This window comes from Mobula birostris, chromosome 18, assembly GCF_030028105.1.
Source record: "Mobula birostris isolate sMobBir1 chromosome 18, sMobBir1.hap1, whole genome shotgun sequence".
NCBI classification, from domain to species: Eukaryota; Metazoa; Chordata; class Chondrichthyes; order Myliobatiformes; family Myliobatidae; genus Mobula; species Mobula birostris.
In genome coordinates, this window is record NC_092387.1 from 22,366,175 (window position 1) to 22,379,824 (window position 13,650).

General features: G+C 40.8%; 1 protein-coding gene across 6 annotated transcripts in view; it reads right to left on the reverse strand.

Moving 5' to 3' along the window:
- The window catches only part of c18h15orf39 (chromosome 18 C15orf39 homolog), a 78,295-nt gene that overhangs the window by 11,513 nt on the left and 53,132 nt on the right, over positions 1-13,650 (reverse strand). Inside the window, exon 1 of one of the 6 annotated variants that reach the window (XM_072282357.1) lies at positions 5,197-5,302. The exons of the other annotated variants lie outside the window; for them this stretch is intronic. The gene's annotated coding sequence lies outside the window, so the exon portion shown is untranslated. Of the gene's footprint in view, positions 1-5,196; positions 5,303-13,650 lie in introns of those variants that run through there. 6 annotated transcript variants of the gene reach the window in all.

A 13,650-nucleotide genomic window follows, 5' to 3' on the forward strand; every position in this document is an offset into this window, starting at 1 on the left:
GGAGGGGTCACAGTCGGTGACCAGAGCGGGATGGAAGACATCAAAAGGTCTGCCCGAAACCAACTGCGAAGACATCAAAAGGTCTGCCTGAAACCAAATTGCATCTCTCTCTCTCTCTCTCTCTCTCTCTCTCTCTCTCTCCCCAACGGTACGACAACAGCGATTACTGCGAACTGCACTAAACTGAACTGAACTCTGCTTCACTTAAGACTGATCATTTTACCACTAGACTGCGGTAGAGCTTGGTTGATTCCTATTACCCTAGTTCTGTGTATATGTGTATACTATCATTGCTAACCTGTTACATTTATATCCTTACGATTAGTGTACTGTACTACTTATTTCTTTAATGAAACTTTATTAGTTCCTAGTAATCCAGACTCCAACGAGCGTTCCATTTCTGCTGGTTTGGCAACCCAGTTACGGGGTACGTAACAGTATCTCCAGTTCTTCTCTTATTTATTTTTTCTTCCAAAGCAGATTTCAGCTTGTTACAAGCTGTTAAACACTATTAGCTTTCCAATTGCTTGCTAGGCCCCCGTACCATCTTTTCACCCATTATCATGCTCTCGTAAATCACCTTGTACGACATTTTGTGTAGTCTCACTGTGGAAAATAAATAATTTTTTCACTCCTTCCTCCAAAGTGGGCAATTCCACATATTCCCCACGTTACTTTTCATCTGCCACTCACATATCCTTTTACAGGCTCTTTGACCTCTTCGCGTTACTTGCAGCCCACCTATTATGTGTGTAATCAGCAAATTTGGTCTCAGTAAGCACTGTTCCTCTGTATACACAAGCCCTTCAGACCAACTGCTCCCCGCTGATCAACATGCCCACCCAATTCAATAGTTTTGTTATAAACCTCAGTAGTAATTCAGATTACACTCTATTTGTTATTGATGGCCAATCTGAATTCAGAGTTAACACAACTGTTTCCTGTTAGTCAGCCACTGACTAATGTCAGCTAATGTTAGCATCACCCTTAATACCCTATGTAACAATCTTTCCTTGCACCTCACCGAATGCCTTCTGGAAATCTAAATGCACTACATCTACTGGTTCTCCTTAATCAATTTGTTATTGTCATATTTACCAAGATAAATTCTGCCTCAAACTGTCTCAAATACTATTTCCCTTACAGAAAACCATATTGACTGAGTATATGATTAAATGCTCTCCTAATTCCTCTTCAATAATAGATTATTAAACATACATTCCAAAAGTGAAAATATTTTCTGTTTTGTGTTTCTTTTCATCTTCAGGAAAGTGACTTACAGACTGAGATCTAGTCAGACATCATCTGATCAAGTGGGATGGAGCTAAGGCTGCTCACATTAAGGACAGATCTGGGGTGGAAATTGATGTATTTCTTCCAGCAGCTACTCAATAGGCCCTGGATTCTGGACCAAAGATGGCCTTGAAATGCTGAAGAACATCATGGCTGATAAGAGTTGCTGAGCCTCTTACACTCTTTCCATCTACTGTCCATTCTTTCAAGGATTGGGTTTCTTGTCTTCAAGCTCGTTTCAGAACAGCCTGGCTTCTAATCCTAGAACATCTCAGATTTGTAGGTCTCCTAGTCATTCTAGTAAAGCTAGTTTTACTCTGAGTCATTGTAGTAAACCTACTGCTGAAACTTCTTGGTAGAGAAACCAAATGTCTCTTTGCAGGTGTCAATTATGATGAACTGCAGATAATGATCAACTTCAACACAATAGACAAATCCAAAGGCAATAAGAGGGGTGTTCTGACTAACTGTTACAGAGAAAATGATTGCTGGAGTTCTCCTTGACCACCTCCTCTCAGTGGGCAAAGAACAACCTCTTGCATTCCAGCATGACTTCTGCCCATCCTAGGTACAATAGACATGATCTTCACCATGTGCTATCTCCAGAAGGACCAAGGAGTACATTCAAATTTGGATGCAATTACTTCATGACAGCATCCAAGATGTGATTCTTATCTAGGTCTCCACAACAGCCAATCTCAGTGAAGACCATCAAGAAAGAAGGCTGTGTCATTGGCAACACCTTAGCTAAAACTCTCTTGCTGGAATGCCGCACATCCTTTCCAAACAAACTTCTCACAGGAGTGAAGCCTGTCTTCAAAGTTAATATAGAACTGTTCAACTTCTGGTAAGTACACTCCAGACACTTTCCTCCAAGCTCCAAAACAGAAAGATTACGAAGACAGAGCCAAGTTAAGGATTTCCTCAAACCCTCTTCCTTGGGGGGGGGGGGGGGCAGAATGTAACATTCTCAATGATGTTTGGGAATCCCTAGATCATTAGTGCCACAGAGAAGGAACGTTTGCGATGGCTTTGGAGCCTTTGAGTCTGTGCACTGTGAGCACCAGACAACCTGAAATAAGTGCCTGAAGAAACATGCCAACTCAGAGTTGGACGGGAGTCCCACCTGCATTCAGAGTTTGTGGCTCTCACCTTTACCCACCTTGTTTTGTTAGATCAATTCAGCTGACAAATGGTGCAGCTAACTGCTGGCCCTTTAATATCACACTGTGTTTACTTCAGGACCAAAGAATTGAAGACACATATACAGAATTGCTGGAAATATTTCGTGGAGCAAGGCCATCGCAAGTGTTCTTTCTTCACTTGGCAGTAACAATATAAGGATTCCCAAGTCTTGAGGAGAGGAAGAAACAAATATAGCTCCAAGCTGAAGGCTTTTTTTCAGAACTGCTAAAAGTTAGAAATAATGCAAAGAATAGAGGGAATACTGTAGCAGATGCAGGAGATGGGTGGTAGTGCCAGCTGAGAAGGTAAAGGGGAGCAAATAGCAAAAAGCACTGCCTTTGTAGGAAACCTAAATAGTGAGGTGATTGAAAAGTGAAATCAGAAGAACAATAAATAACACTGAAACACAAAATACTCTGCAGATGCTGGGGTCAGAGTAACACTCACAACACGCTGGAGGAACTCAGCAGGTCAGGCAGCATCCGTGGAAACGATCAGTCAACGTTTTGGGCCTGAAGGGTTCCGGCCCGAAACGTTGACCGATGTTTCCACGGATGCTGCCAGACCTGCTGAGTTCCTCCAGCGTGTTGCGAAATAACACTGAAAACATGCTGATCTCTGAAATTAATGAGTTCAATGCTCTGAAGGACCAGATAATTACAGTCACTAAAGTGTAAGGATCGAACCAAAACTGCAACATTGCAAAGTTCAGATATCCACTTAGGGAAAGTCAGAAACTAAATTTTATATTTGCACCATTAAAATTCCCATGATTAGGTGTGCCTATATTTTCTTAAATGAAGATTTGACTATAAACTGTAGTATCTTGTAATACAGGAATCAGGAACATGAAAGCAACAGGTACACTCAGTGGCCACTTTATTAGGTACCTCCTGCTCGAGGTCTTCTGCTGCTGTAGCTCATCCACTTCCAGGTTTGACGTGTTGTGCATTCAAAGATGCTCTTCTGCACGCTACTGTTATAATATGTGGTTATTCCAGTTACAGTCACCTTCTTTTCAGCTTGAACCAGTCTGGCATTTCTCCTCTCTCATTTACAAGGCGATTTCACACACAGAACTGCTGCTCACTGTATTTTTTTTGGGTTTTTTTGCACCAGTCTCTGTAAACTCCAGACACTGCTGTGCATGAAAATTCCAGGAGATCAGCAGTTTCTGAGAAACTCAAGCCACCCTGTCTAGTACCAACATTCATTCCACTGTGATAGTCACCTAGATCACATTTCTGCCCATTCTGATGTTTGGTTGAACAACGACTGAACTTCTTGACCATGTCTGCATACTTTTATGCATTGAGTTGCTGCCTCATGATTGGCTGATGAGATATTTACATTAAGGAGCAGGTGTACCTAATAAAGAGGTCATTGAGTGCATGTTTCAACCTGAATACACAACATTAAATAAAACTGGGCCAGATGATATCTCAGGAATGTGTTATTATGAGTCACCCTTAATTGCCTCTGAACTTGGATTATTAGCATTATATAGACAATTGACATTATAATGACATTCAAGTTTAATTAAAGCCAAAAGGAATGGAATTATTTGCACTGGTACATTTCAGGCATGTCAAAAACTTTTTATGGAGGCAATATCCAAACTTTCCATCTTTAATTTAAATCAGAAATATACTATTGATGCAGAGCAACAAGTATGGGATCCCAAAAAGGGATTATTTAATCAGAAAATTGAAAACCATGTTGTAAAAATCTTGTACTAGTTACGCTATTTGTAAATCAAAAATTGTACAGAGACCCGAACTTTAACAAGTTACAGGAACTATTATTTACGTCGGCGTTTTTATTCTATTTGACATGTGTACCTTTGGGTTACAGAGCCCCATTAAGGAAGGGGTTTTACTAAGATTCACTCAATCTCTGCTTGCAGTTTGATACTGAAAATCTGATTCACTACCTTTAATAAATTATTTGCTTTTTGCATACTTACATCTACATGACAAATTTAATTGATTAAAAAAATGGCATAAAGTTAGCTAATGGCATAAAAAAAGCTAGTCAACAGATGTACCACTGTTAACTGTAGTGATCTTTTTGCTACTTAACCGTACGCTTAAGAGTGCTTAAGGCTGTTGTAAACTCAAGTGTTTTCGATGATTATGCTGTAATGCATGTAGAGTGTTTTTAACTATCACTAGGTGGCAGGTTTGTACCCCAGGATATTTGCTAATCACAATATAATGCCCTCTCACAACAGAAGCAATTCACCAACAAGTGACTTGTCAGCTTAGTACGATCAGTGGTTTTAAGTTGCACCATCAATAGAAAATGTGGAATTTATCTATTAAACATATTTATACACAAGTATATACAAAATTTACAATATTCATTACAACCAGCAGCATTGGCATTGACTTGCAACCACAGAAGTACTTCATCACAGCATGTATATCTATCATCAACATGGCATAAATCATGTGCAAAAGTTTCTCCTCTCTTGCAATAGATTCAGAACAACAACAACCCCACTTAGGGGAAAATATAAATATACAGACTGAAAATGTACTGAAAAAATGCATAAGCCACTTAAGATTTGGAACTATTTAAGAATTGCTGATGTTTAGACATATTTTGCATTCTTTGATCTTCCTTGTTTACAACAATTATTGATAAATATGTTGCAATGAGAATTACAAAACAACTAACTACTAGTACAAATCCTTAAAATATACTACCACGTACCATTATAGTTCTTGACTGACACGGTCCATCATTAATTCCCCAAATGAAAGTTACGCATAGACATCAGTTCATTAGAAACTTTAGGGGACTTGACCTACATCCTGTGTACACTGCAGCTGAAGCAATAACGAACGGAAAGTCTCGGGTGCTGTGTGTTGCTGTTTGACAAAGGAAACAGACTTGTGACAATCACTGCGGCGACAGCCAATAACCAGCTGCCAGGTACACGCTTTGAAGAACAGCAATCAGAGATTGCAAATAATTTTTATCTACGTATCCCTATTAATCTAACTACAGTGTTTCAATCATGTACCAACAAGCATTTATGGACTTATGATAATACAATCTAGATATATAATGGCTGATGAAATCAGCTTTGACTTTAGCTGTCACAAAGCAGAGAATATTATTCTGATCACTTCGAACTAACTTTCACTTTTAGCTGATAGATCTCATCCTGCAGCGCTGAAAAAAACATGCTTAATTTTCAATGCTTGCCAGGTGTATAACTCAAAACTTAATTGTTCTCTCTCATACACATCAAATTCCGCAAATACCTCAAATCCACATAAAGAATGTAGTCCACTCACTGGATTTTAAAAAGCAGTCATTGTTGAAGTTATTTCAAAAGTTATTTTCATTTATAAGACCTCTAAGTTCAACAATTTTATTGATGCCAATGTTCATAAAGACTGTTTTCAAAGAAATGGATAAACAGTTGACTTAACACAAATATTAACTTGGATAAAAACTCCCAAGGGTAATTGTCGAGATTCCCTAATTCGTCACACTAATTTTCGGGGTTATATCAATTCCTCAATGTAAAAACTAATGAAGTCAGAACAATGACAAAAGCAAAAAAGGTTTAGTTACATAATTCCCAATGCATCTTCAGTCCAACTTACTCAAATTTTTAAAGTGCAAAGCTGCCAAGATGTGTGAGATATCATTGATGCTGCGAGGATCGTTTGATGCGGAGAGCCATGATCGCCCAAGCGTGTAACACGCAAGGCACATGAAGCCGCCAATCTGTGCAGGGGAGGTGACAGGCTTATAGAAAGAAATGAATTAAGTACCTACTACTAATTAAAATATTTTCACAATTTCTTAAAGCATTTTCAAAATTTGTGAGTTTTGTTTTCCCCCAGTCATATTAAAGGACACAAAATGCTGGAGGAACTCAGCAGGCAGGCAGCATTTGTGGAAAAGAGTAAACAGTCGACGTTTTGGGCTGAGAGTACTGATGAAGGGTCTCGGCCCGACACTCGACTATACTCTTTCCACTGATGCTACCTGGCCTGCCGAGTTCTTCCAGCATTTTGTGTGTGCTACTTTGACAACATTTGCAGATTTTCTCTTGCTCACATTAAAGGACACCCCTTTCAAAAAGAGATGAGGAATTTCTTTGGTCTGAGGGTGGTGAATCTGTGGAATTCATTGCCATGGATGGCTGTGGAGGCCAAGTTATCGGATATATTTAAAGCAGGGCATAATAGGTTCTTGATTAGTAAGGGCATCAAAGGTTACAGGGAGAAGACAGGAGAGTGGGGTTTTGAGGGATAATGAATGCAATGATGCAACGGCAGAGCACATTCAATGGGCTGAATGGCCAGACCCCACCCAAGAGTTCCAGGCCCAAACAACCAACTGTTTATTCATCTACAGATGCTGCCTGCCTTCTGGGTCCTCCAGTGTTTAGTGTACATAGAACATAGAATAGTACAGCATAGTACAGGCCCTTCAGCACCCACCTTAAATCCTTCCATATACCTATCTAGTAGTCTCTTAAACTTCACGAGTGTATCTGTCTCCACCACTGACTCAGGCAGTGCATTCCACACACCAACCACTCTGAGTAAAAAACATTCCTCTAATATCCTCCTTGGACTTCCCACCCCTTACCTTAAAGCCATGTCCTCTTGCATTGAGCAGTGATGCCCTGGGGAAGAGGTGCTGGCTGTGCACTCTATCTATTCCTCTTAATATCTTGTATACCTCTATTATGTCTCCTCTCATTTTCCTTCTCTCCAAAGAGTAAAGCCCTAGCTCCCTTAATCTCTGATCATAATGCATACTTTCTAAACCAGGCAGCATCCTGGTAATTCTCCTCTGTACCCTTTCCAATGCTTCCACATCCTTCCTATAGTGAGGCGACCAGAACTGGACACAGTACTCCAAGTGTGGCCTAACCAGAGTTTTAGAGAGCTGAATCATTACCCCGTGACTCTTAAACTCTATCCCTCGACTTATGAAAGCTAACACCCCATAAGCTTTCTTAACTACCCTGTCTACCTGTGAGGCAACTTCCAGGGATCTGTGGACATGTACCCCCAGATCCTTCTGCTCCTCCACACTACCAAGTATCCTGCCATTTACTTTGTACTCTGCCTTGGAGTTTGTCCTTCCAAAGTGTACCACCTCACACTTCTCCAGATTGAACTCCATCTGCCACTTCTCAGGCCACTTCTGCATCTGTCAATGTCACTCTGCAACAACAATCCTCTACACTATCCGCAACACCACCAACCTTTGTGTCGTCTGCAAACTTGCCAACCCACCCTTCTACCCCTACATCCAGGTCATTAATAAAAATCACGAAAACTAGAGGTCCCAGAACTGATCCTTGTGGGACACCACTAGTCACAACCCTCCAATCCGAATGTACTCCCTCCACCATGACCCTCTGCTTTCTGCAGGCAAGCCAATTCTGAATCCACCTGGCCAAACTTCCCTGGATCCCATGCCTTCTAACTTTCTGAATAAGTGTACAGTGTAGAACCTTGTCAAATGCCTTACTAAAATCCATGTAGATCACATCCACTGCACTATGTGTGTCCCCTCATCTATGTGTATGTTTTTATCTAGCCAAGTTCCCAAGCTCTGAAACACACTCCCTGAACTCTCCTATCTACATCAATAGAATCCAAAAACTTTCATCTACCTCACGATACACTTGCATCAACCTCTAATAATATTGTCTCAAGTACATAGGGGTATTTTGCTATTTGAAAAGACAGCTCTGCCAATAGTTCCTGTTGTTATACCTTTCAAAGTAGTACATACAAGTCAGTTCGACTAAATGCTATAAATGCCAAAACTAATCTATGGTTAATAATTCCCAACTATTTGAACTGCAATTTTAAATCAACAATTGCAACAAATCTTGAAGTATTGTAGAAGAAAGGCAAGGCATCAAAATATCAATGGAAATCCTTTGACAAGTACCCTTGAATAAAAGCTTAATCCACAGGATAACCTGCAAACCATTTTACCACCTACTCCACACAATTCTGAATTAATTTTGGGTAACCCCGAATTTGTTAACAAAGTTTAAAGAAAAATTGATATTGCTTCAGTTTATATAATCAGAATTCAGCCACTGCACAACTACTAGCACATGTTCTCATCAGAATTCATCTCTGATTGTACTTAAAGTCAACCAGATAATTTCTGTATTCATCTTACAATGGAGACATCTCTTTTTCCCTCATTAGGGAGAGAGAAAGCCTGTGGTATGTCGAATTACCAGGTGAATGAGCAGTCTTTAGGGTACTACAAGTCTGTGTCTTTATTGATGCTTTGCTGCTCGCTTGAGTGCTTAGTGGAGGGTGCAAATGCTTTTTTTGCTGGTGGGGGGGCATCATTGTTTTGTTGCTGCTTATGCATGGGAGGGTTCTAACATTTAACTGTCATGCATTCTTTGGGGCACTCCTGTTTTTGTGGACGTTTGTCGAAAAAAAAAATTTCAGGATGTATATTGTATACATTTCTCTGACATTAAACGTACCTATTGAACCCATTAATCTTTTGTGTGCCCAAGGGAGCGGCAAGATCACACAGCATGGTTCAACACTTTCGCACGATATTTTATACATATCTGGAGGAATATACAATTCCAAAGTAGATGTTCAGTTATCTCTTAACCAATGTGAAACACAGAGGTTCACTCCCAGCCGTGTTTGACATACTTCCCCTGAACGACCCTCCTGTACAGTGAAGACTCTGCCCCTGATCAATATCTAACTATAACATTTCTTCCATTCGCCCAATCCTGACACATTTTAATTGTATTTAAAGACACAGCACTGTAATAGGTCCTTCTGACCCAACGAGTCCACGCAGCCTAATTACACCCCATGTGGCCAATCAGACAAGTCCATACACACCTTTGGAATATGGGAGGGAAACTGGAGCATTCAGGAAAAAAAGCCACTCAATCACAGGGAGCACACACAAACGGCAGTGGAATTGAATCCATCTCACTGACGTTGTAATACCACCAAGCAAACCGCGCAGATGATCTTGTGGTGTGTGCCTGTGTTCTTCAGATAGCCAGTGCATCAGACAGCATCCTGAGAAACTGAATACTTAGGTCAATGACCTTGCTTCTGTTTTCATTCCATGGCCATCATTTAATCCGCGAGCAATTCCACCAATATAAACGTTTTAAATCCAGAAATCCAACATAAATTTGCTTTCATTTTCATAACCTCACTTACCAAGTTTTTCCCTAAATATTTGCCTTTGCTCCAGAATCGCTTCCCTTATTTATACATTATTTCTGTTGGACCAACATCAACCTTCTCTCCATTCCATCTGTGGTGTCTTCTAATTATAGTGCATTTGTCGACATGGTTATGGTTGTTCTTGATGTTGACCACTTGAATTTTTCTACTCAAAAAAGAAACCTTTTCCTACATCACTTATGTGTTTCTTAGTAGACAGCAGACCACTCATCCCACTGAATCTATGCCAGCACGCATTCCCCACTTATTCTCAACCATATGCACATCAACCCATTCTGATCCCAGTTCTCCTCTAACTGCTACATTTAGGGCAACTTATGCCCTGTAACACACACAAAATGCTGGAGGAACTCAGCAGTTCAGGCAACGTCTATGGAAATAAATAAATGACGTTCTGGATAGCAGCATTATGTACAGTATTAACTAAAATGAGAACCAGTCGTCAGGAAATAAAAACCTGTACAACTTATACTTTGTGGCTAGTGAAATGCATCACTGGCTTTAAGACAGGGGTGTCAAACTACCAGCCCAAAGGGGTCCAATCCAGCCCGCGGGATGATTTGGGGGGAAAAAAGTATATTCGCGACCATTTATTCTGCATCTGTACGGCAGCCGCTCTCTCTCCCACCGCTGTCTGTGCCACCTGCTGCGCCGGCAGCTTGTTGTGTGTACTTGGAAAACAATAGGCGGCAGTTAACCACCGGCTGTGCGTAAGCACCTACTACCCTGCACTGAAGACCACTAGGGCCCCACTTACATTGTCAGACACGGTATAAACACACAGAGTACACAGGTAAGTAACACCTGTAGCAAGGCTAAGACTGTTCGCTGCTGTGGTCCAAGAAAAGTTGACATCAAAGGTCGGATATTCAACGATAATTGGAAAGATCGTTTTTTCTTCTGTGAGGTCAACGGCAAACCTGTGTGTCTGATATACTTGCAACAAGTGGCTGTGGCGAAAGAGTACAATATCAAACGACACTATGAGACATCACATGGAGAAAAAATGACAAGTACGCAGGACTCAGAATGCAAAAGGTAACCGAGCTTGAAGCAGCTCTGAGAAAAAACAGCAATCAGTGTTCACCAAAAGTCGAGAGACTCATGATGGAGCTGTCAAGGCCAGCTATATTATTGCCAACAAAATAGCTGCTGCATCAAAGCCATACTCAGAGGGGGAATTCATAAAAGCATGCATGCTGATGGCGGCTGAGCTGATGTGCCCTGAGAAGAGACAGGCTTTTGGTAATATCAGCTTATCAAGAAATACTGTGGCAGAGAGAATCGGGGACCTTGCAGGAGATTTGAACAGTCAACTAAAAGACAAAGTGAAGTCATTTATTGCCTTCTCTATTTCAATTGATGAAAGCACCGACGTGACTGATGTAGCTCAATTGGGAATATTTATTTGTGGTGTTGCTGCATCTTTAACCGTCATCGAGGGGTTTGTGGAGATGGTGCTCATGACAAACACGACAACAGCGAACGACGTTTTCTCCAGCCTCGTCGAGGCCTTGTTCAGACTGGGGGTTGATTGCAGTCACGCTGTCGGCGTGGCAACAGATGGCGCACCATCCACGGTCAGGAAAATGGCAGGTGTTGTTGCAAAACTCAGAGAGGAAGTTCAGAGAGAGAATCCAGAGCAGGAATTCTGGAATTTTCATTGTATTATACACCAAGAGGCGTTATGTAGCAGGAGCCTGAAAATGGACAATGTCATGGATGTAGCAATCAAAACGGTTAATTTTATTAGAGCCAAGGAGCTCAACCATCAGCAATTTGACACTCTTTTGTCCGAAAGTAATATTGGACACGGCCTACCCTACCACACTGAAGTCCGTTGGTTGAGCAGAGGGGTTGTGCTCAAATGTTTTTTTCAATTATGTGCGGAAATTGGACTATTCATGAACGAGAAAGGGAAGCCGGTGGCAGAGTTGGATGACCCAGACTGGCTTCATGATCTTGCATTTTTGGTGGATATAACAGAGCACTTAAATGCGTAATGTTAATGTTAACATGCAAGGCCGCAACAAACAGCATTCGTGCCTTTCAAATTAAATTAGGCCTGTGGGAGATGCAACTATCCCAGAGCAACCCAGCTCATTTCCCCCCTTTGCAGTCTGTGCATGTCGCTCATGGGAATGACAATGTGGACAGGTACAAGGACAAAATAACACGGCTGAAAAGTGAGTTTCAGAAACATTTCCAAGTCTTCACTCAGCTCGAGAAGGAATTCTCACTATTTTGCTCGCTGTTTGCCGTCAACGCAGCAACAGATGTGTCAGAGGAATTCCAAATGGAACTAGTTGAAATTCAGTGTGTAACTCAGCTTTGAAATATAAATTTGAGACTGTGGGTCTGGACTCATTCTATCAATATGTAGGACCAATGTATCCCAAGATGACAGACTTTGCCTCAAAGATCCTTTGCATGTTCGGGACAACATATCTCTGTGAGCAGGCGTTCTCCATAATGAACATTAACAAATCCAAACTGTGTTTGCAGCTGACACACAGACATCTAAATGACATTATGAAAATCACAACTGCCCAGAAACTGGTCCCTAATATTGACAGGCTAGTTAAAGCCAAGAGATGTCAGGTGCCTGGAAGCAGCAAGTGAAAAATGAGTGACACTGCGACATGTAAGCAAAATGCATTATGAAATATTGAGTGTCATGATATTGTGATTCATTCATTTTCTGACTATTCTATTATTGTAAATGTGATCACTTCAATAAAAATTTGAGGCTAACTGTGTTCATTGTCTGAGTTTGATTGCTAGAAGTAGGCTAATAAAAATTAGGTGCAGTTGTATAGCCTACATTTACAATTTGTTTCGTTAGGTCTACATTTGTGTCTGCTAATGTTCGAATTCAAATGGTTTATTAATGGAAAGGATGTGGCTCCCAAAACAATCTCAGCCAAAATAGCATTGTTTTTTTCCTCTCTCTCATCACAACTTTCTTGTAGCCTACAACTGTAAGTTAATACCAATCATAAAAATATTGCTTGCTAGGCAATCTCCTTCATAAGAAATGAAATTCGTAAAGTGAAACACTTTGTAGTTATAGCAGAGACCGAGACACATGACAGCAGGTTGAAATAATGAAGGCAACGAAAGCTGTGGGAGCACGCGCGTGCACAACTGATCCGGCCCGCATGAGGTCGCATTTTGCCCAATCTGGCCCGTGACCTAAAATGAGTTTGACACCCCTGCTTTAGGACATTATCTTCCTCCAAGTAGGGCCAGAATCACAATGGATGTTGGCCCTACTTAGAGAATGAATGCTATGCAAGACACACAAAATACTGGATGAATTCAGCAGGCCAGACAGCGTCTATGAAAAAGAGTACAGACAATGTTTTGAGCTGAGACCCCTCAGCAGGACTGTCAAAATGTTGACTTTACATGCTGCCTGGCCTGCTGAGTTTCTACAGCATTTTGTATGTTGCTTGGATTTCCAGCATTTGTAGATTTTCTCTTGTTCGGGATGAATGCTCCAGGTATTTGAACATTATGAAAGGTGTATCCCTGCCATTTAATGCACAGCTCACGACAGATTGTTTTGTCACTGAACCATCTGGCTAGTTGTACATTCATGGGGGCATCCTTCAACACGAACAAAAGGGCCTTAGTTTGAATATTCAAACGCGTTCTATTAGTCGTGACATGCCACCATTGCAAATTAGATTAGATTAGATTATGAGGACACGCAGTCCTCTTTTATTTTCATTTAGTAATGCATTCATTAAGAAATGATACAATTTGTTCCTCCAGAATGATATCACAGAAATACAAGACAAACCAAGACTAAAAAAAAATGACAAAAAACACATAATTATAATATAGTTACAACAGTGCAAAGCAATACCCTAATTTGATGAAGAACAGACCATGGGCTCTGATAAATTCTCTATATTTATCT